We start from the raw sequence: 24,655 nt of genomic DNA, 5'->3' as shown, positions 1-24,655 counted from the left end.
CCTTTTGAGTATGCCTGTGAGGGTGTTTCCAAAAGAGACCAGCATTTGATTTAGTAGGCTGAGTGAGGAAGATCTGCCCTCGCCAGTGTGAGTGGGCACCATCCCATCTGTTCAGGGACTGGATATAGCAAAGGAGGAGTGTGGACTCACTTCTCTCTGTTTCCCAGGGAGCATCTGTCTTGTCCCCTTGGCCATCACTCCTTGTTCTTAGGCCTTCAGACTCAGACTAACACTTACACTACTGGCTTTTCTGGGCACCCCAGCTTGCAGACAGCAGAGCATGAAATTTCCTGGCCTCCATGAGGCATCTATAATGTGTATGTGTGTGCATGTGTGCGTGCGCATTCTGTTTCTCTTGAAAACCTTTACTAATACATATGCATGTCTCAAAAAAGCTATTCAGAGATATGATGAACAGCTTACTTTCGTGTATTTTGTCTTTAGTATTGTTGCTGCTAAACAACAGAAAGCCTCTATCTCCTCAGAAATTAAATCCATTTTAAAATATCACCAAGAAAGTGGTTTCTATTTACAATTTTATTTTTTTAAAAAGATATTAAGAGATTCTCCTTTTCAAAGTTCCATTCAATAAGTATACTGTGATTACTAAATTAGTAGTACAAATAAGTAGATTTATCTGTGGTCACTTTTAGGAGATAGCATTTCCATTACTGAGGGGTGTGTGGAGACAGAAAAAGGGGAAAAGAACAAATAGAGAAATTTCATGAAGAGAAAATTTGAAGCTTGTGATTGTGAGCGTATCTCTCTTTTCCTGGATGCCAGAAAATTCTACAATATTAATTTATTTTCTGCTTGTTTCAATGTTGTTTTGAGCTTCAAAATGAAGGCATTTAGGTGGGGAAGAGGGAGGGTGGGATTGGGAGGGGTAGAGGGAGAGAGGTACAGGAGGATAAAGGTGAATAAACTGTAATTAATAAAAATAAAAATAATTATTAAAAAATTTTATACACATAGATGACAGGAAGTTATCATAAAGACCAACAATGATGCTCTTGTCTATTTATAAACATATTCAAGTTTTGCCATAAAGAAGACCATAGTCAGTTTTCTTCCCCCAGAAAAAAAAACAAAACCAAAAACAAAACCTCCATCTTTACAAGAACCAACTGTTTAAAATTATCCAGGACACATTGTTAACCTCATTGTGTTTTCATGTCTTCAGTATTATATAAGCTTTTAGTATTTTCTGGTTGGTAACTGGCCACTACTCTCTGAAGACTTATGAAGAATTATTCGAGTTTGTTCACATAACAAATTTACTTTCAGCCACACAACCCAGGTATGAATACAGATATATTTCTTATTTTGGCTAAAGACATACATGGACATGCAAATGTGTCTATTTGGGGTCACTTTCATGGTGTGCCGGTGTTTATACAAGTGCAGCTCAGCTCTGAACAGAGAAAACAAGCACTTTACACAGAGAGCACCAGGCTCCATTAACCACTTGAAATCCCTGGAGGGAAATGTCATTTCATTAGGAGGCCTCTTGGCTGCTAATCAAGGGCTTTCCATTTCCTTAAGCATATTGATTTGGGAACAACTTTCCTCTTCTGAAAAACAAACAGTTGAAGGAGCACTTTCTGAAGGCACACCTAGAAAACCTGTTTTTCTTTGGTAAATAGAAACATGGTAAAATTACCTAGGGTTTGAGCAGAATCTTTTTCTCTGGTGAAATGTCACTGGTCACACTGAATCCTTTACAAGTCGTAATGACCATCAAAGCCCTCCGTCACCTCTGGGCATGCTATCTGTGAGACTTGCAGTAGATTTATATGCAGAATAATACCGGGTCAGCATTAAGATTCCACTTGACTTAGTCCCCTGCAGTAGATTGTAGTTGATATCAGAGGACAACCAGGCACTGTTTTTGGTTGCTTGGTTGGTAGAAAGAATCACACTATGTTTTAATGTGCTTTTGTAATCCCGGTATTGACATAATCAATACTCAGCAAACATAAGTGAAATATGAACCTTCCTCTATTCAAGTTTACCTCTTCCTTAAAAAAAAATAACACATTAAATAAATACTTCGATACAGACCAGTGCATGTATCACATTTATTTCTATTACTCTTTTAATCTAATGTCTATTTTAAATCATTTTTTTAAAAAATTAAAATTAAAACTTTATTTTAAAATGTTCCTTATTTATGTGTGTGCATATGCGTGCCTTTGTGTGAATGTATGTGCGCGTGTGTGTACGTCCCTGTGTGTAGGTGTGTGTGCAGGCACTTGCAGAGGCAAGAAGAGGGGGTATGTATGATCCTGTGAGCTAAAGTTCCAAGCAGTTGTTGGCCATTATATGTAATTACTGGGGGCTAAAGCAAGAGCAGCAATGCTTATGACCACTGAGGCACGCATCTACCACTTAAATCAGAGTTCTTGACTGGGGTGCTCTTCAGGTAGAATAAAAAGAATTGTCACCCACTACAAATATCACAGGGTTCACAATCAGGCTGTGTTCAGACTCTGCTCCCTCCCACACAACCACTTGACCCGGCCATGCGAGTCTATTGAGTTTTAGCCTTCTCCACGGGTTCCCAATAACATCATCTGAACATTATCTCCAGGTCGGGTTACTTAGCCTGTGGGTTTTTCCTTCCCTCTAGGTCATCCCCTAGCCACACTATCCACGACTGTGGCAAAACAGAAAATGAGAGGCTGTGTTACTACCCCGAGCCTGTTGGTGGCTTGTGGAATGTGCGCAAGAGGAGTGAGCCGTTCCTTCTGTCACACCGTCCACTTTCAAGCCTCCTCACAGCCACAGGTAAGGTCTTTGCAATCTCGGTAAAACTCTGAATGTTTCTTACTTTTGAGGGCTCTCTAGCCATCATTGTCCCCACCCCACAACCCAGCACTTCCGGTTAAACCTCTCTTGGAGAGCGCACGTGTTCACGTTTCCCACTGTTTCCTTTTTCCCCCCATTTTCCCCTTTATGTGTTGGGAATAAAGATGCTGTAGTAAAATAAAGAACTTAATGTTTGTTAGGCATCATGGAGTTTCATTTGACACACTTCCTTTCCTCTGGGTCCATAAATTGTCTTTCAGCCAGGGTCGTGAAAACTGGTGAGTCCTCGGCAAGCCTGCTGCTCGTAGTCAACCATTAAGGGAGTCCCTCTGGAGGGACTGCAGAGAAGCCATGCCACTCTTATGATGGATAAGATGAAAATACTCCTAAACAGAAAGGTGAACACATTCTTACCTAAAGCGTTAACTGGCTTCCTGTGAAAGCGTGGAGAATGTTGGTGAAATACGTAAAGGTATAATAAAAAGAAAGCAATAATTTTCATTTTCTTTTCCTATGACATATTAATTTATTTCTTTGTGATAAAAGTAAAAAAACAAAGCCGAAGGCTTTAAGAGGCGTCTGCATAGTTACAGCCTTTTTAGCAATACTTGGAAGTAATTTTTAGTTCTGGAAAATTTAATTCTTTTTCTCATTGTTGAGATGAGTCTATTTATACGTTATAATCAATTCATACAGAGTTTTGGTGAACCTAAAAGACTAATGGGACTAAACATGAGAAAATAGGACGATGAATTGCAATTAAAACAATAAATCAGCTTATTTTTATTGTCTACAAGAAGGTTTCTCCCAAGACTTTAAAAACATGCCGTCCTGGCTGTAATAGGATTTTCTTCAGTCAGAAAGACTATAGAAATAGGACCCAATAGTGAATGGTCTGGGGTTTCTTGCTTTTCCTATGGCTGGAAAGTAAACACCTTCAGTGGCCATTTCTCCCTAAGAGGTAAAATTCAGATGTTTGCTCATCACTCCTCAGCCTTCCAAGGCTTTGTTCTACATCATTCCCCTCTTTAATCTCTCTCTCCATTTCCTCCACAATCTATACCTCCTAAATAGTCCAGGCTTCCAATACTTTGGATTCTTTGGCCACTCCTACCTTAACTGATTGTGCTCCTCTCCAGAAATCCCTGGTTTGTCCTCTGTGGGGTGACTGTGTGGCCACCTTATTCTGAAAGCATTTCCAGCTTGACTGATTTTATGGGCACTGACAGTTCGGATCTTCCTATTCCCCATATGTACCTGTATCCTAGTCATTGCTTTGTTTACCTGCCAACCATCTCTGATAGACAGACTAGGCTTTCAGAAGTTGCCATCGTTTTTATATCCCTGTTGTGTTGCTTGTGCCAGGGACATGGTAACCCATAAAGGATGGGGAGTAAACAGAACCACAGGCAGACACAGAGGGAGGGAGGGAGGATAAGGACTAGAGGCAGGAAGAAATGTGGCTACTCATCAAAACCTAAGGTACTGTTGGCTGTTATTTCCAAGAACAGGTGCTCAAAGATAATGAGCTGGTAAAGAAGCAAATACTGTTACTCATGCAGAAAAGTGAGAGGTAGCAAAAAAATGACATCGAGTCAGTAAAATTTTAACCATATGCTAAGGAGCCTTTCATAAGTTATTAACTTTTTTTTTCCCTTTGGAGGTTGCTTGAAGGTACTCCAGAAATAAAAAGTCAAAGGTGATTTTATGAGCATTTGCAGATTCTGGGAAACTTTCCGCTGAACATGAAATAGGATTACACAGAAAAGCACTGAGCAGATGAAGAAGAAAATCAGCTTGTGAATAAGGAAGCAGCTGTTGAATCCACGAGATCCAGATTATACCAAGCATTGGATGAAGGAGTCCTAAAGTGTTCTCTCTCTCTCTCTCTCTCTCTCTCTCTCTCTCTCTCTCTCTCTCTTTCTCTCTCTCTCTCGAGATTGAGCAGGATGAGATAGTAAACAGACTAGTTATAGATAATTGCAGCTAACAAGGGAAGCCAGAGAGATGGTGGAGTGTGCTAGAGGGTCACAGAGGCTGACCAATGACTAACAGTTTACCTGGTTAGACAGGGCCTCCGAAAGAGAGGATTAATCCCAAGAACCTCACTGAGTGGAGGAGCCATGGAAATACATTGCAGAAGAATCTTTAGAGCAGGTGGGATGTATCAGAGTCCCTGAGATCAGAGGGAGTTAGAGTATCAGAGTGACCCAAGAGAGGACCATGTGGGCGGGATACAGAGCAGGAGCCATTCCCATAATGAGCATGGAGAAGCAGAGCGAAGGCAGCCAGCCAGTGCATTAGAGGTCAAACACGGGAATCTGAGTTTCCTTCTCGGCATGACAATAAATCTGATTTAGACTTGATAGACAATGCTTTGCCTGCTGTGTGGCAGAGACTTGATAATAGGACAGTGATTTGAAGCATGGCAGTGATTTGTAGCCTGAATGAGGAATGGTGGTAGCATGCGTCAGATCCTGGCAGTGGAGATGACAAAAATTGAAATTATAGCGATTATTTGGCTTCAGAGCCTGGGAAGGAACATAATTTCTATAAACGTAAAAACTGAGTGTGTACGAGGAATGGTGCTAGATAAATTTTCAGGGCAATAGCAACACTGAGGTAAGTGGGAACTGGGCAGTGACTACAGATGAGGTCAGAAGAGGCCAGACTGTGCCAAGTCAGGTTACACAGAGACTTCATCATCAGGCATGCAAAGTGGCCATGGAGGTTATACGCATGAAAGTGACATCATGAATTTCCCTTGACATATCTTTTAGAACAAAGCATTCACTGGAAGGCCATAGGGTAGGACCTCAGCTCACCAACATTGGGAGCAGAACTTTCCAAGGTGCAAAGCAAAGTGCAAACAGTTCCCACCACGACCGAAGCAGCGGGCTGAGCTCCACCTGATCACTTGTGAGCATCCCTTGCTCCCTTATGAAATCCTTAGCTATTGAAGGCAGCAGCATGTGGATATGGTTTATTAAAAACCCTTGGCAATGCTTCCCTCATGTTTTCACCCACAATGCTTAAGAAATACTTCTTTCTCAAGTGGCTTTGCCCTGGGAAGGTTTGGGGGAGCTGTCTCTCCTTCCTCCTGCCTTTCACCCCCAGGGCCTGTTCCTGTTTCCCCTGCCAATGCACTGTAGTGAAAAACACGCAGAGTTAAATTCTGATGTCCCTTTTGTACATATAACTTCAAATACACCAGGCAAGCAGCAGGGTGAAACACAGTGGCAAAAGGCTCTCCTGTTGATTGCTGTATCTCATTCCGGTACAGTCCATGATTAGAATCAATGAACAATCCTTTCACATGACATCTGTGTTTACCCATTAGAGACATTACACATTTTTTGAAAAGAACAGTAGGCTAGACTGGCAATAATGAGATATTTCTCTTTCAACACCATGAATATCCGAATACCAATAAACCTTGATGAAGAGCACCTATACTTGCCAACAATCTGCCCAATACAGAGGTTGAAAAATAGAGATAAGAATAGTATGCAATGCTGTGAGGTTATGCTAATTAAGTTGGGGTGAGTGATAGAGCACAGACAATTGCAATTAGATGTAAAATCTTACTATTCTCATTTCCTGATGGGATTCATCATTATCTGTAACCCACCACACCGGCAGCTAGTAATTCATATGTGGACACCCGCATTCAAAATATGCTGCTTTCCATTTGGGTAGAGAGGTCTTAATAGAGGATAGAGATTAGTTTCACAAATACTAGTATGATCAAGATTACAATACCGTTTTCAGGCTTCTTATCATATCAAGGTCCAAAACTCAGTTATCATTCTTGTTTATAGTTGAGTCCTCAATAATTGCAATACTACTTTTTGTAGATTTTAGTCTGAATTCAACCCAGAAAATGCAAGTGGGGTGTGAAGCTAAGAAATAGATACTTGCTACCTCTGAGAGAAAAAAATATCATTTGTTAATTTTTACATTTATTAGCCTTTCAAATGTTACTGTGGACTAAATGTCAAGATCTCTTCAGCTTAGGCCTTTAATGCTATCTGTTTTAGGGTGATTGTTCCATTTAGTAAATCTGTGTTTAACAACAAAATGTAGTTTGGTTAGTGTGACATGAGTTTAAAGGGAAGATAAAGTGTGTACGGGAACACAGATTAGCACCGACAAAGCCTTGAACAGCTACAAGCTGTACATGCTTTCCATCCTCTTCATTTTTGCTCCACAAGATAAGGTGAGGTATGCAATGGGCGACTCCTGTGTTATAGTTAATTTTAACCCCCATATCATTAAGCAGAGAGAGGCCTTTTCAAGTTATAAAAAGCTTGCCATTATTGTTATCAACTGGAGAGAATGAGGTCATTGTTCTCATAATCATTTAAAAAAAAAACTGGCATGTAACAGAAAGCTCAGGCTGGGAAAAAAAAATCTCATGCACCCAATGAGATGCTTTTTGATGTGAGTAAGATCACATGAAATGCTGAAATTTTTCTCCACGAAAGAAAGTCAAAGAAAGATTTAAAACCGTGTCTCAGAAACTTGCTCTGTTGCTTGCTTAGCAATACTCATGCTTGATTTGTGACCTCTAAAAAGCACAAAAATTAGGACCGACATCAATCCAATTTTGATTATCACATTCAAATACTTAAAATTATCAACTCACCCCTGAATGGACTGTATCAATAATGTTTTGAGGTGTTTGGGATCAGGGTCAGGCATATAAATTAAGGACTTATTGAAAGAAAACAATTTGGTATGAGTAAGTAAAATAAGCCTACCATAGGAAGAGGGTAGAAGATAATGAGAGGGGGAGAAAAACCTCCACAGCAGCTGATATTCCTTTGGCAGTAAATGAGTTGTTCGCTTGCTCTGCCCAGCCTGCCTTGCACTCTTCCTGCCTCCTTCAATAGAAGCTTGGGTTAGATATTACCTGGGGGATCTTTGGGTTCTGCATTTTTCTGTCTTTGATGTGGTTGCCAAGATGGAATAACTTAGAATTTCTTTTATATTTCAAAGAGAATATTAAATAATTAAACATAGGTTTAATTATCAACCTCAAGCACACGTGACTGAAACTCAAGAGAGATAGTGACAACAATAAGTCATGGGCCGTTGCTCTGCAGAGGGATAAGAAGGGGGCTGAATCCCAGTGGGGTCCTGTTAATGCTGTTTCTGGGCATCCTTTCACGCTCTTCCGGCAACTTTTACACTCACCAGATGAACGCTACAGTACTGAAATCAAGCTTTGTTTATGTGTTGAAGTGTCACATACAAACCCTGGATCAAAAATCACCAGATTAGCTATTTTTGTTTGTTTGTTTGTTTGTCTTCTCTCTCTAAATCCAGTAAGGACAACAACAGAAATAAACAATAAAATAAAATAAAAAGAAACAAAACCCTCCAGAGGAGTTGAAACCCAATGGTATGGAAACTACAGTCCGCACGCCCACCACAGGATGTCATTTATGCCCCCGGAAATCTTCCACATCACGGCTTAGCTTTAAAGACGTTCCTCCTTTGTCAAGCATTTCAATGCTCTCCAATGTGACCTTTGGTTCTGGCTTCCAAAAGCCCCAGTTAAATGTGGCACTAAAGAGTTTTAAATTTTATTCCATTTTTTTTTTGTCAGATGCTATAATGTAAAACTTCTCCTTTGTTCTTTATTTTCATTGTGGGGGGGGCACTGTCGTGGTGGTAGAGAGGTGGAGGTCGACCTTAGACCTTAGCCTGTGAATATTACTGAGCCATATGCCCACCGTTTCCTGATTTTTCTTAACGAACATGACTTTTCGTTTCTTTTATGCTGTGGTTCTTCCTTCAGTGATTAGACAGGTTTGTCTCTAAGGCATAAAACTGTCCAGAGACTGGTTTTAAGTGACATGACCGAACAGGGCTCTTAGCCACGTACATGCTTGAGCTTTTACCAGGAAATGCTGATCATCACCTGTACAAATGGCCAAAGAAAATTCCTGAAGACCTAGAAAGTCTCCATCAAATATGTTGTCATATTTGAGAGAGATTTTGGTGGTTCCTTACACACACACACACACACACACACACACACAGAGAGAGAGAGAGAGAGAGAGAGAGAGAGAGAGAGAGAGAGAGAGAGTTTATAATCGCTGAACTGGTTTCTGAAGCGATGTGTACTATCCTCCAGTTAGTGATTTGAGATACTGGTCACCATTACCAGGAAGTGGCTGGGAAGCTGACATCAGGTGAATAACAGTCTGGACACTAAATAACCAGTGTTCCCAGCTTGCAGCAAACAAACCATATTCTTGCTTACTAGGAAGCCGACAAGGAGAACTTTTCTGAAATTGGATTTCATTTCACTTCTAACTTAATTACTTGAAAATTACTAATTGTTCCCAACAAACAATTAAAATAAATTACTTTTCCTCAGCAATGGGTTTTGCTTAAATAGAACTGCCCACTGATGAAAAACAATTAGACATTTATACACAGATGCCACACCTATACAGTTTGACTTTAAAAGAATTGTAAGACGATTCAAGGTCATTATTTCCCTTCTTTTTCTTTCTTGTTCCACCATGCCCACCAGAGACAGGAGCAGATTCAATTAGCATCTGGGGTTGCTCAGTTTCAATTCACTTTAGTGCCATTTCATTTAATTGATTGAAAACAGTATTTGTAGTAGAAAGAGTCAATTCTGTTCTCACTTTCTGCCTTTGCTTTCATCTTGAAACTCTCAATTCTCAACCGTGTAATTCATTACATTTGCTGACAAATGTATTTCTTTCCTACCTTGCCACTTAGGTAGAAACCTCCGCATGAGACACAGATTCTTGCTACCTAAGAATTTATTTTATCAGTAAAAGTACTACATGTGGATTTGCTAAATTTAACAAATATTCATTGGTTAATCTCTACAGCTGCTTTCAAGAATGGCTTACTGAAAGAGCTGCCATTATGGAAACAAGGAAGGCAGGACTCTGGGTCTTGAGGTTATAACATCAGCAGCATTCCAATAAGGAGCAATCTCATTCAAGTGTTCAGTGCACACTAGAACACATCAGGTTTCTTTTCAAGGTTAAGATAGACTTCTAAACCATCTTTGACTAATCTAAATCCTAAGTTATGTGAAGATGACCCCGCTCATCTGATAAGAAATGAAGTTAAAGCTAAAAATGCAACAAGGGCCCAGGAGTCATTGTATCATCACTGTATGACTTATGTGCAATCTTTCATTTCCTCTACAAACCACACAGTAGGTGAGATTTCAGTTCAAGACACCAGGTGGGAAGAAACATTCACATCTCTCTTTCGTTTGTCAACTTAAAGTTGACTCAAACCTTTGAGCTGGCAGGAAACATGGCGCCAGTTATTATTAATTTTTTGTTGAGAACATTCCCGTTGTGCAGTGGCTCTAGTATGTTTCTAGGCCCAGAATTCTGAAAGAGTCTCAGAGATTTATACAAATACAATCTACCACTAACCATTTCTATGCTACCTGCAGGTGTGGGGACTCTTGTTGCTATGCTTGGGTCTGGAAGTCTCCAAGGAGGCTTGGGTTATTTATCTATTGAGGGACATCTTCATAGGTATCTTATCTGGCCAACTCTCAGAATCATACCACCTCTTCAAACTACTCATCGATACATACCTACAACCTTCTCTGTCTTCTTTGTTGGGAAATCACTGTCTTGAGGTCTCCAAAGGCCAAATTTTTCCTTCCTCTTTCTCAGAAAACCTACGTAATCTGAATTCACTTTAGACTCTTGCTACAGTTTGGATCTGGCATGGTCCCAAAGTCCATTTGTTGGAATCTTGTTCCATAGAGTAGATTATTGGGATGTGGTTGAATCTTTAAGAAGTGGGGGCGAGGGGGAGGAAGATAACTCACTAGCTTTGTGCCCTTGAAGGGATTTTGGGTCCCTGGCTTTTGTCTTTCTCTCTTTCCTTCCCTGCTGCCAAGAGCTGAAGTTTATGATATATTTCCTCACTACAGGCCTCAAAGAATGAGGTCAATAAACCATGCACCAAAAGCCCCAAAACTCCAAGCTGATTAAATTTTTCTTTTCATAGTTTGATTACCCAGATATTTTTAATAGTAACAGAAAACTGATTAACACATACCCCTAAAAAGACAGGAAGCAGCCACTCCTTACTTCTACCAGGAAGCAAAAGCAGTAGGGAATGCTGCAAGCTTCTCCAAGGCAATGTTTACATACAAGTATTTCAGGTAAGGAGGATTGGTGTTGGGTTGAGGAGCAGGGATAGAAAAAAAGGGAAATAATACAGACAAATTAGTATTTAAACAAAGTACTTCATTGCTATTAAATGCAGTTTGTTTTACTCTAAAAGAAAATCAGTGTGTGCCTGCCCCTAGAGGCCTTGCAGGTGTGGCTGTTGTGTCACATGGGGGTCATTCAGTGGCAGAGAGGAGAGAGGCCATGTCTACGCTCAATGTTCTGACCTGTGAACATATGATTGACGTTCATATGTTTCATATGAAAAGGTAAGCCTGAGATGCCCACCACTCCAGTGAAGTGCAGGCCTGGCCTGGCTCCCAGGGTGGGAAGTAAGCAGGAGACTAGAAGAACCCAGCCTGGGACCTTTGACCCCAAGCAGAAGTGAGCCTGAGACATCCGAGTCTCCCATGGCGCCACACAGGTGGGCCCAGGTGAGGAGTGAGCCTAAGATGACCAATGCAATAGAGACCAGACAGGGAGCTAGCCTGAAAGGACCACCAGTCCAGGCACTGCACAGGCTTGTGGGGCAGACCATAGCTGAGATGACCCCTGCCCCAGAACCTCAAGGCATGGGCTGGCCACAGAACTCCTGAGCTGACCCTAGACATTCAGAGACACTCGACACCACCGCTAAGAGGATCAAGAAGGTAGTGGAGAAATGGAAGAGAAACAGAAGGATGTGGACACAATGAAGAGAGGCAGAGTTCAGGGTGGTGAGGAACAGCCCGATGTGAGTAGCCCAGTGATGCCACCTGGGACCATGGTGGGTCCTAGCCTGTGCTGACACCAGGGCCCACATCTGGGTTTATGGTCCTGCCGCAGCGGAGGGTCTGTTACCACCAGAGGCCAGGCGGTTATCCCTGGTCTGGGCTGTTGCCAGAGGACATATTGATGTCTGAGGGATGTACAGAACTGGCCCCACCCCTGGATGGGCATTGGGAAGAGCTGGCCCTAGGAGCGTGAGAGCAGGAGATCTTTTTCCACCCCCAAGAGGCTATAGTATTTGGGAGAGCTGGCTTGGCACATTGTGGGGGTTGCGGGTGAGCCAGCCCTGAGGGTATGAGCATTGGAGAACGAGGCTTTCTACTCTTTTCTCATGTGGTGACATGGGCAAGGGAGAGATAGCTTCCATCTCCCTCAGCTCTCACCACCTGCAGCAGGTGGGAGACTGGGTCCTGGGGTTATGAGAACAGGAGAGCTGCCTCTGCCCACACCCAGCTGCAGCGCTCTGGAGAGTGGGCCTTGCACCTCACCTGGGCAGCACAATAGAGCTGGCCCTGATGGTGTGGGCATGGATGAGGCAGCCCCAAGGGAGGGAGAGCAAGAGAGCTGACTCAGCTCCTTGCTGGCTGCGGCGCTGGATGAACCAGCCTGGGCAGGGCAGGAGAGCTAGCTCAGTGGTGTGGGTGAGAAGAGCGAGAGATGACCAGCTCAGATACCTCTCACTCCCGGATTCAGGGCTTTGAATTGCCCATACCAACATCTACTCCATTAAAGAACTTCTGGAGTGCACATGAGGGTCTGGTCCTGCAGATCCGAAACTACAGGATTTCCATGACTCAGGGCAACAACAGGCTCTCTGAGAGGAGTTCCAGTGAGGTTCGAGTATTGATAGAGTAGCAGAAGCCAGAGGCCTTATACTAGACCTACAATGAGTCATTGCAGTGAACATCTTTAAGCAAAGAAGGGTGGAAAAAAAGGGTATACTGTGACACACTACAGCTTCCACACTGAGATTTTCTCTCTCCGAATTGGTGGGGAGGCTGCAAGGGTGAAGGGTGGGTACTAGGGGAGGGGGAGATGAGTGGGATTGGGGTGCATGATGTGAAATTCACCAAGAGCCAATTGAATGTTTAAAAAATGTGTGTGTGTGTTGTGTACGTGTGTGTTGTGGGGAGCGAGTGTATGCCTCAGAGTATGTGAAAGTAATTAATTTGGCAGTTTGCACAAATTAATTCTCTTCTTCTATCCTATGGATCCTTAAGATCAAACCCTGGTCTTCAGGCTCAACAGAAAGACCCTTTATCTGCTGAGCCATCTCAATGGTCCTACTCTTAAATATCTTGATTGTTGGCCATCTTCTTTGAACCATCACCCACTGAGATCATATTTTTTATCCTGAACTCTCCCTATAAAAACAGGTTAGTGAGACAGAGAAAGTCAGAAGATACCTGGCAAAACTCATTGGCAGGAAGTTTGTGCCCAAGATAAGGAGTGTGCTGTGTTTTGTGCAGAGTAGTATTTCTGCATCCTTATAGAAACCCCTCATTATGGACAGTGCTTGGACAATTTACCAGATATAAATCTGATGTCACTCAAAACAGCAGAGTGTTCTACTAAGTTCAATAAGATGAAAAACAAAACACAGCTGATTCTTCAGCCCCCATCTGACCAGAACAGCAGATTCTCAATTCAAGTAGCAAATGGCTCTGATAGAATCTTTGAACTGCCCCTTGAAACTTTACCATCCAGGCCTCCATCTTCTTTACTGCTCTCAACTTTCTTCTTCTCCTCCTCATCCTCCTCCTTCTTCTTTCTTATTCTTTTCTTCTTCTTTCTCTCTCCTTTTACTTTTGAGACAGGGTCTCTCTGTGTAGCCCTGGCTGTTGTGGAACTGTAGCCAAGGCTGACTTCAAACTCAAAGATCCACCTGCTCTGCCTCTGAGTGCTTAGATTAAAGGTTTGTACCACCTCTGCCCATCTTTCAACATTCATATATTTCAAGCTCCTAAAGAACATCCCACTGAGCTCTTCACACTCACTGGGTTTTGTAGCCCAAAGTTCCAAAGTCTTTCTACAATCCTTTCTACAATCCATTGTCATATTTGTTACAGCAATACCCCACTCACTATGCTGGCACCAAGTGTCTTAGTTAGGGTTTCTCCTGCTGTGATGAAACACCACAACCAAAATTCAAGTTGGGAGGAAAGGGTTTGTTTGGTTTATAATTTCACATTGTAGCTCATTATTGAAGGAAACCAGAACAGGAACTCAAACAAAGCAGGAACCTGGAGGCAGGAGCTGATGCAAAGGCCATGGAGGAGTCCTGCTTACTGGCTTATTTCTAACAGCTTGCTCATCCTGCTTTCCTATGGAACCCTGGACCACTAGCACGGGGACGGCATTGCCCACAATGGGAAGAAACCTCTTCTATCAATTACTAACTTAAAAAAATGCCTTACAGGCTTGCCTGAAGCCCAATTTTATTGAGGTATTTTTCTCAATTGAGGTTCTCTCCTAAGGAGATTAGAACGTCTCCAAAGGGCCTAACATATCACCTGGATCCTAGACTTCTATCCTGATGTTCCGCCATCCTGGGTATCTGCTCCATTTTTAGGTCACACAGGTTGGCTGTTGCATCTTCAGTAATCACCTCCATGTTCCAGGCAAGGAGAAAGCAGAAAGAGGGATGAAGTACATGCCAACAGTGTTGAAGGATGCTAATGTTTCATTGACCCCAAACCAGCACATGCTAGGATATGGACTGTTTGCTTGGACATGATGTCCTGTCCGATAAAAACGGAATTCTTTTAGCAGGAAGAAAGACTGGGTGTTGGGGCAATTTGGGAGTGTTGGCCATTAGTTAGGCAGGAAATGAAGTTTCATGAACAAATCCATGGGGTTGGAAATCAATGAACCACAGTTTTCTTTTTGATTCTGCAATTTGAAATGTTTCTCAGCTGAAAAATGAAGATTGTTTTTTTTTTCTAGTTCTAATAGAATGAATTTATTGGCGGCAACATCTCAAAAGTGTCACTTGAAACATTTTAAAAATAAAAGATAACTATAAATCACAGAAATCCTTTTAGGTTAATAAGCTTGAGGAAATTAAAAGTTAAAAAACCTTTCTAAAGTGTTTCCTGAGTGAATAAGAAATTTAATCAAATGTATCATAAATTAGATATGCAATAAAATAATTTACCACTACAATAATTGACACTGTTAGCAATCATTACATTCTCAAACTTTTCAGCCATGTTTAGTCTGGATTTTCATTTTTAGCTATCTTTTTTTCTGTTGGTTTGTATTTTTGACGCTGAGTCTCATATATCCCAAGCTGGCCTTGAACTCATTATGTAGTTGAAATTAGTTTGAACTCATGATCCTTCTGCCTCCACTTCCCTGGTGCTGGAATTACAGGTTCTTCACCACCATGCCTGGCTTTTAACTGTCTTTTATGTGAAGAAATTATATAATGTGATTACATAGAGCCCATGGTTATTATATAGACTCTGTGTACTTCAAATGGACATCAATGAGAAGCTAACTTTCTTGGACAGCAGAACTCCCAGGTATGTGAAATCTTCAGGAGATAAAAGATCCCACAGTCTCACATTACACCCTCTGTCCCAGAGGGTCTCACAGAAAACCTTCTGCCTCCACACCCTGCCTCTTTTCTGTTCACGACCCAGTATGGGTTTCTAACTCTTTATCCCAACAAAGACTGCTCCTTCAAAATAATTGAAAGCCACAACCTCTTTTCAGCATTATATCTCAAACTGTTTGCCCCTGATCTCATTTGAACTCTGGTCACAATGGCTATGCCTATAATCAGACCAAACGGCTGACCACATCAAAGGCCTTGCAAGTTTCTGAGGTCAGCGTGGACTGCATCTGCAGATCACTCGGGGGACAGGACAGCATATGCATTCCTTAATCTCAGGTACCTTCTCCATAAAATAAAAATAAATGACATTATTACACACACACACACACACACACACACACAAGATTCTGAGATTGGCCCCATAAGCCCCATGAGTGAAGGTGCCAAGTTTGTCAGGGAGCATTAAGAATCCACTTCCAATTGAACATATTTGTCTTCTTTACGTAACCAGTGTCTATCAAGGGTTTGCTCTAGTAAATTTTAAGGAGCAAAGCCTCAGGAACTCAGAACTAGTACAGAGAGACGCCTCAACCATTCCTGAAATGTTCTGAGCCACTGGTCAAGTCTCTGTGGCTGTGGAAGTAAGTGGTAGAAGAAATGAAGTCAATTCCCATTTGTACCCTGGGGATAATTAGAACTTTGCTGCATTTTAGGGAGTTAGTGAAAGTAATTTTCCAAAGTAAAAGTAATATGATTATCATAAAAGCAATGAGTGTGCAATTTTTGAATCAATAAAAATGTAGCATTTTTTCTCCATGATGTTATGGTCTGAATGTGCTATACACTCGCCACCACCAAAATTCATGTCACAACATGGGGCCAGGGTGATAATGTTAAGAGCCTTTAAGACAGTGATTCCCAAACTTTTTAATGCTGCGACCCTTTAATACAGTTCCTGATGTTATGGTGATCCCGACCTTAAAGTTATTTTTGTTTCTCTTTCCTAACTGTAATTTTGCTAGTGTTATGGACTGTAACGTAAATATCTATGTTTTCTGATGGTCTTGGGTAACCTGGTAAAAGGGTCATGACCCACGGGTTCAGAACCGCTGCTTTAGGGCTTCATGTGGGTCCCCTAGAAAGGGTAGTGGGGTTATCTCTGACATGGACTCTGTTGCCTGCTTTTTGATCACTTTCCCCTGGTAGGAATGCCTTACCAGGCCACAGGGGAAGAGGATACACTCAGTCTTGTTGCAACTTGATGTGCTGAGGTAGGGTTGGGGGGTTCCCCTTTGTTGAGAGTAGGGGTGGAGATAGGGGGAAGAGAGTGGGTGTGTGGGACCAAGAGGAAAGGAGGGAGAGGGCTAAGATTGGGATGTAAAGTGACAAATACATAAATTAATTAAAAAATACAAGAGGTAATTGAGACAGTAGGGCAGAGCCTTATGTACAAAAATAGGGTCCTTACAAAAGACTGGCTGCAGTTAGGATGCCAGACCCATGAGGCATCACCTGACTCATTTTGACACATAGCTCCCCAGTACTGAACCAGGCTTTCTGGATATAATTTTCTATTTCTTTCTGCATACCATCTTAGTCAGCTTTACCTTTCTCTGCTGGTCACAAGGACCTGGAGTGTATGCAAATATAACCTCATTCTCAGGGCTGTTGTTAATCTCTAATGTTTCAGTGATCATCAACATAAGCTGTGAAGATTTTTCCTTTGAAAAGCACAGAAGTTGAATTAAGTTTAGATTTAGGTATTTTAAAAATGCAATGGGTGTCAAAATAGCACTTGCTGTTGGTCTCAGCTTGGCTTCATTTTCATGATCTGAAGGTACCATTCAATAGAATACCTAGTTTCACTTTTCTCTGGGGATACATAGAAAAGAGGAGCTAGCCAAGCCGTTGGCTCTTCTCATGAGCAACTGTTACCAAAGCATTGTAAGGTATAGGAATTGCAGGGAATTTGGGCATCAGGGACATGGCTTTCAATGCTGGACACCTGGGCTCTGTTATTTGAGTTAAGCTTCTGGGACTATACCTTCCGCCTCCATTTCCCTTAATTCACTTAAAGATGATAATAGCCTTTTCACCATAGGATGTTGAAAATTTTATAAGATGTTCCTACAAACATCTTTGGTTATAGCAAACACCAAATACCAGTAAATGGCCAATGGTGGTGACAATGAAGGATGATTACAGTCATCAAAGCTTTTCCTAACTTTCCTTGATGCTACATATGAGAAAACAAAACAATCCTTTAAGAAATTGATTTTCTTGGGGAAGCAAGATGGCTTGGCAGTTAAAGGCATGTGTAGACAGGCATGATGACCTGAGTTTGGCCCCTGGGACCCACAAGGTGGAATGAAAGAACTGACTTTTGCAAGTTCTGACTTCCCCTGACCTCCACAAGCATGCTGAATATATAAAGCATGAATATATAAATCATGTATATGTATATATATGCATATCATGTATATGTGTATATAGGCATATCATCTACCAATCTATGTACCTACTACCTATCATCTATAATCATCTGTCTCTATCTTTCTCTCTATCTCTCTATCCATCTCTCTACTATCATCTATCCTTCTCTCCCCCTTATATATTTATTCAATATATTTATTCACCAATCAACTTATCCAGAGAAAGACTCACAGAGTACTCAGCCGGATACTCTTTCCTCATTAGGAAATCTATCATTTTCTATGCTGCTATGACCTTATTTATAAATGGCTCTTAGAGCTTCTGTGACTGAATTTCAGAAACTTATATAGGTCTTCACCTTATGTGAACCAGTGGTAATGGAAATACAGAAATCTATTCTTAATGACATCTGATTCTATTTTCTCTTTCCCTATGTGATAGCTGCCCATCCTAACTCACCACTTGAATTTCCAGTTGATCTCAACATAAAATCATCAGTATATAAAGTTTCTTAACACTAAATTTAGCTGCTTATATGTGCAACAGCTTTAGTTATGTTTCCAATTAGATAGACACTGAGACTTGTTTTCAGAGAAAGCAAATACTTTCTTCTGTTGCTAGGTGCTGGTTATGAATATGGGCTCATTGGATCATACTTATTATTTTTGCTTTTATATAAAAGTATTTTAGAGAAAGACTAGAGCATGTGCTATGCTCATAATTGACTATTCATATTTATCAAAACTATAAATTCCAAATCATTCGTTCCCCCCGATGAGGTATAAAAAGAGACTATTGTTCTAGTTTCATTGCTGTTGTTGAGACAAAATATCCTCACAAAAAGCCACTTAGGAGCAGCAGTATTAATTGTCCTACGATTCCAGGCTATAGCCCATGAGTCAGCAGAAGTCGAGGCATACACTTCAAACAGCTAGTCACATCACATCCTTTAGAGCTCAGAGAGAAACAAACGCGTGGATCCTTTCTGCTTGCTTACGCTCAGCTAGCTTTCTTCATTATTCTGTAGTCCAGGGCTCCAAGCTCAGAGAACGATGCTGCCGACAGTGGGCTGGGTCTTCCTACATCAATTAATGATCAAAATAATCCTGCCCTGGACATGCCTACTGGCAACACATAGTAGGGCAATTCTAGATTGTGTTAGGTTGACATTTTAAGCTAAGTAGCATTAGATTAGACCGATATAAGTATAGCAATGTATTTCCCCCTTTTTCAGTTAGGTAAAACAAACATTTACTTTTTATATGGTTTTTCCTAGTTTACATTGAATTTTCATTTAATTAAGCATTTCAGTGATTGCTTTCAGATACTATTGACATTGTCTTTGCATTAGTCACCCTGAAGTATGACTGTTATCTCCTAATGCAGGAACAAAGCTATTTAAAGGTTATTTATTTTAGCCCAAAGTGGACGAGCTATGACTACGTTGTTTTTTTTTTTTTTTTTGCATACTATAGAATAGTCAGCTTGGCGTTATGCTGTATTCACATGACTATTTGTACGTTAAGAAGTCTAAATCTCGTCATTTTTATCATTGATTTTCTGGCTGGGAAGACCCAGAAGTTTTGGTAATGAAAATGTGTAAGAGTGATTCAGAGACAATATGAGATTGTCCTTTGTGTGTGGGGGTGTGGAGGGGTCGTCTGAAAGTATAAGATTAAGAAGCCTGTATTAAATCCTTTGTTTTATTAGCTAGTACTTGCCTGAGAGGCTAAAAGTCCCCAGTTAAAACAAATAATGGGCTCTTTCTCAGCAGGCACTCTGTAAGGACGAAGCCACGTTCAGCTCAAGCTAACGTTAAACCCAAGATTGTGAAGCCCAATGTCGAGAAGAGTTCGAGTCTGGCATCTCTCAGGCGCTGCTGGAGCGGAGATGAACCCTGATCTCATGGCGCAGCTGAGGCAACTCAGTATCACTGCAGCCAAGGAAACTGAAGTTGGTGCTGGTCGAAAGGCTATCATAAGTTTTGAACTAGTTCCTCAGCTGAAATCTTTCCAGCAAATCCAAGCCCGCCGAGTTCGTGAGTTGGAGAAGTTCAGTGAGAAGCACAGAGTCTTCATTGCTCAGAGGAGGATTCTGCCCAAGCCAGCCCGGAAAAGCCACACGAAAAATAAGCAGAGGGGCCCAGAAGCCTCACCCTGACGGCAGTGCTCATCCTCAAGGATGAGCCTCACCTCATCCTTGAGGACTTGGTCTTCCCGAGGGAAATTGTGGGTAAGAGGATCCCTGTGAAACTGGATGGCAGCCGGCTCATCAAGATTCATTTAGACAAAGCACAGCAGAGCAACGTGGAGCACAAGACTGAAAGTTTTTCTGGTGTGTATAAGAAGCTAGCAGGCAAGGATAAGGATGTTAATCCTGAGTTCCCAGAGTTTCAGTTGTAAAGAAAATGACTGAATAAAGTATCATTCGTGGTAAATAATAATAATAATAATAATAATAATAATAATAGATGTCATGGAATGAGATCAAAGGACCTGTTGTTCCACCCTTTAACTTCAGTTAAAAACAAGGGTTTTTTCATAACTTGAAAATATTTTAAATGTATCTGTCCCAAGATGGTAATTTTAGGAGGTATTTGCACATGTGATTTTTCATACTTGCATCTTGCTTTGCTTTGCTTTTGAGACAGAGTCTGGAACTCATAATCTTCCAGCCTTCTAAAGCTAGAGTTGAAGGCATTTGCCAATATGCCAGGCATTAGCATGATTTGGCCATTCCATGATATGTGTCATATTGTATACCATGAATATGTCCCAATTTTATTTCTAGGTTAGAAACAAACAAGCAACAGCAAAAAAGACCTCTGTTGGAGACAGTATTTTGGTTCTCCTTGGGGTCAGCTCTTACCACATTATAACTGAGCAAATATTACTGTTAACTTGGCTGAACCACACATTCTGCAGTTTGAGAATGATATTCTTATTTTCTGTGCTCATTTCGTAAAGTATGTATGTGATGTGTGACAATGTTGAGAGTTGTACATATGGACTGTAGTATAATGACTAAAACATGAAAAGAATAAACAGGGCAGCCTCTCTCTCTATTTGCTCTTGTCCTCCAGCCCTTCTCTCTTTTCAGAGATCAGCTTTGTAAACGTCTTTGTCTGAATCATCCAGGATTGGACTTGGCATTTGCTTACACACACATATGCCCATAAATGCAAAAACAGCACTCTAAAGTCTGTGCTCTGTTTTTACTCGCTTTCTTTTGCATTTAATCATTTAATTGTATGAACTTGCAAGACTTATTAAACTTCAGAATATACAGTATTAGCTACATTTTAATTATACTGTATATATATATATATAAAATATATATATTTGCTATGTTTTATCTAGCTTGCTCCTCTCCCATGGTGGGGGTCATTGGTTTTTTTTTTTTTTTTTTTCTGATTTTTCTGTACAAAGTAAAATGAAAGAATAATACCACTCTAAATTGGGTACTCTTCTCCATCCAACTTTTGACTGTAGTGTAAGGTGATTGTGTGTAACAGAATCCTACAAGAAACTCAACTTTTAAGGCTTAAAATATTGATCTTTCTAATAAAATTACTTAACCCTTAAAAAGGGAGTTACTGATTTAGAGTTCCTACTAATACTGGTGAGAATTAGCTGTCCCTAGATGAATATATACTTGGTGACCTTGATTGCTAAATATCTTTAATCCTACAGTGGAAGGAACAGACTGATTTGACTATCCAAAAAGGGGGGTAGTGAAATAGCTCAGTGCTTGTACGATGCATGCAAGTTCTTGGCTTCAGCCTCCAGCACATAAACCAAAACAACCCAAACAAGCAAACAAACAAACAAACATCCTTGGAGAAAATAAAAGAAAGAAAAAAACAGAGGAAGGGAGGGAAATAAAGAGGTATAAAACTGAGGCGTAATATATTGAGTCTCTAAGGGGAAAAGATGTCCTTTACCAGCTTACTGGTAGGGTTCATGTCCCAGCGAGCCCCCTTCCTCTGCTCATGTATCCCATGCTCCAGCAGAACAAGCCATGGCAGATTTGGAAGTACATATCACAGGCTGATCTAACTGCAAAACACCAATGCTCCAACCCACATGAAAAATTTAAGGATATTTAAGTATACATAAATAAACTTGAACCTATGGTTCTTTGTTTAAGATTCTCCAAGAGCATCCTTAGCATTTTTGCAAAGAAAAATAAAGGGCTACAATGTGTGCTTCACATAGGACCTCCCCCCCCCCCCCGCATTTGTATTATGCTCTGAGGATATTGTTTTAGGGAAAAAGAAAGAATTAGGTCTCAGTCGCTAAGCTTCCATAACTTATTGACGAAGATTATACTGTGTTCAGAAACTTGTCCTCTGATATACAGGCAACCAGGATAGCTTCCTCAACTTGTATTTCCTATTTAGAGATGCTGAGAAAACCCACATGCCTAAGCATAAGCATGTCTTCCCTCTTCCAAGTTACCAGGCCCTTTAGTAATCCACAGGACAGTTGTCAACTACAAGTGTTTACAAACATGATGGATGACAAGGAAACACAGAACTCCACGGGTAGAGATGAAGTTGTGTAGGGCTGAGAACGGTCATTTGAGGAGTTTCAGACCCCCTGCTGGAGACTATTCTAAAGGGAGGCAAGAAGATGACAGGTGAAGCTCGGGACGCTGCTAGACTGTGTCAGGGAGTGTGCTGTGGGCGCCGTACATGGGGCTTGCTCTGTTCACCACTGCTTGGAACAAATGTGGCACAGGATTTGGCCCGGGGAGCCCATGTGGAAAAAAATAAATTAGGACACCCATCACAAGGAAGGACGGGAAGGGCCTGGGACTTATGACTTATACTAGATGAAGAATTATACCTGGGCCAGTTAGTCCACAGTAAACAGGGCTACAGGCAGGGGCATTTCTATATTTCCAAGATTTAAGGCTATACCTTGAAGAGAGTCGAATGCAGAGCGGTTCCCTCCAAAGGAGATAAGTTAGGTTAGATGCTCAAGACAGAGATGAAGTCTTTGTAATAGCGAGTGCCTTCCAGAACAGTCTCCCCTGAGAGGATGTGTCCATGAGCAAACCCTGGACATTCATGTTGTGAGAAGCAGGAGAGGCACTTGGGGATACTAGTCAAAAGGTGGCGAAGAGCCCATGGGACAGAGCTTGGTTGTTCTTCCTACCTTCCAAGACACAGTTCAAGAGATGAAAGGGGAAACAGTTTTCCTCCAGTTGGCTGCAGGGAAGAGGGCGTCCTGTGTGTCAAGAAGTTTTCTGAGCAAGCAAAACAACAGTCTTGGATGAAATTTGCCTCCCTCTTTTATACAGTTCTGAACCTCACACAAAGTTTGGTTTGTTCGCAGCGTTGAAAACTCACTGCCTGACCAAGCACCATGGTGGCGCTCCGGATGGAGAAATCTCAACTTCCTGGCTATTTCAAAGCATGGCCTTGATCCTTCAGGAGTCTGACACTATAAATGCACACCATAGAGTGCTGATTTTATAAACCAAATATTTTGTGGTGCATGAAAAATATTTCCACAGGTGATTTTAAATATACTATTTTGAATATTTCAGCCAAAGGAGCTACTGTAACCCAGTTAAACAGGATGTTCACTGTACTGACAGCAAACCACAGCTTCATGAGATTTTTGCAAAGCCTGAGGCATGGTGGCCCTCATACTTTAGCAAGCAAACTCTCCTTCAGTTACGTGCAGCTGTTGCAATTAGGATAATTTTCTGGGGGATTATTGAGACATGGTTGTGAAGCTTCTCAATAATAAATTATCCAATTACGTCTTGGGATTTCTTCCTCAAGGATTGAATCCTTGAGTTGCTGAATACATCTAGTTGCTTTTTACCTGGCCTTTTTAAAACTAAATTATTTCAGGTGAATCATACTACACATGTCCATTCATACATTAAATTTTATGCATTTCCAAATAGAATTGAGAAAATGGTGTAGAAGCTGACATTTTGGATTTTATTTTTCTTCTGGGATCTGAGGAACCTAAGCCATGTATGTTGGTTGTGATTCTCTTAGTCATGAGTCCTAAAGAAAAGATCAATTATTGTGGAACCTGTGAATGCTGTCTTAGGTAGAAGAAGGGTCTAGATGTTTTGCGTTGGCCCTCCATGAAATCTTGTAGGGATCCTCATAGGGAGACCAAAGCAGATTTGAGAAGTTAGTATGAATAGAAAAGCAGAGTAGAATGATGAAGTCACAAGCCAAGGAATGGCTAGCAGCCACAGGAGCTGGAAGAAGCGGGATACCAGCTCTTACCAGAGACTTCAGAAATGTGCTTCTGCTAACACCTTGATTTTAGATTTGCCACTTTGAAACCTCAATAATAGATTTCTGTACTTTAAGACCATGGGTTTGTTATAGCTTCCATAGGGAACTCATACAGTGTTTTGACTTTGTGAGAACCTTTTTCTGACTCCTATAAAACTGTTCTTAAGGTGTTCTGGGATTTCCTTCTCCATCTCTTTGTTCTCAATCTCAGCTAGTTCTTCAGAACTAAGTTTTCCACAGTCTAGTCTGAGCAGTTACTTGTCTCTACACTAAACAGAACAGGGAGGGGAATCAGCCAGCTCCATTACAAGACACAACACAAAGAAAGTCACCCACACTGTGTTACATCTGAAAATTGGTGCTTGATTACATGGGATCAATTCAAGCTACTTAAAGTGGTAGCTGGGAAGGGTAGGGCTAACTGACTGCTTTCTCTCTGCCTTGCCATACATGGTTTGAGTTTTGTCTCTAGCATATTGTCCCATGTCCTGGTTTAGCTTTAATTGTCAACTTGATACAGCCTAGAGTCCTCTGAGAGAGGAGCTGATTACATCAGATTGGCCTGTGGGCATCTGTGGGAGGTTATCTTGATTGTTAATTAATACAGGA

At 41.2% G+C, this 24,655-nt stretch overlaps 1 protein-coding gene, 1 non-coding gene and 1 pseudogene across 2 annotated transcripts in view; 2 read left to right on the top strand and 1 right to left on the bottom strand.

Annotated features, from left to right (window-relative positions):
• Sorbs2 (sorbin and SH3 domain containing 2) overlaps positions 1 to 24,655 on the bottom strand; it is a 313,230-nt gene that overhangs the window by 231,270 nt on the left and 57,305 nt on the right. The gene's annotated exons all lie outside the window — the stretch shown is intronic.
• LOC132646049 (small nucleolar RNA SNORA17) lies at positions 11,139 to 11,273 on the top strand. Its single transcript, XR_009591698.1, has one exon. It is a non-coding gene; the product is annotated as a small nucleolar RNA SNORA17 (small nucleolar RNA).
• LOC110541954 (small ribosomal subunit protein eS7-like) lies at positions 11,214 to 20,174 on the top strand (annotated as a pseudogene).

This window comes from Meriones unguiculatus, chromosome 4, assembly GCF_030254825.1.
Source record: "Meriones unguiculatus strain TT.TT164.6M chromosome 4, Bangor_MerUng_6.1, whole genome shotgun sequence".
Classification (NCBI taxonomy): domain Eukaryota; kingdom Metazoa; phylum Chordata; class Mammalia; order Rodentia; family Muridae; genus Meriones; species Meriones unguiculatus.
The sequence above is the reverse complement of the archived record's forward strand: the minus strand, read 5'-3'. Positions and strand labels throughout refer to the sequence as shown.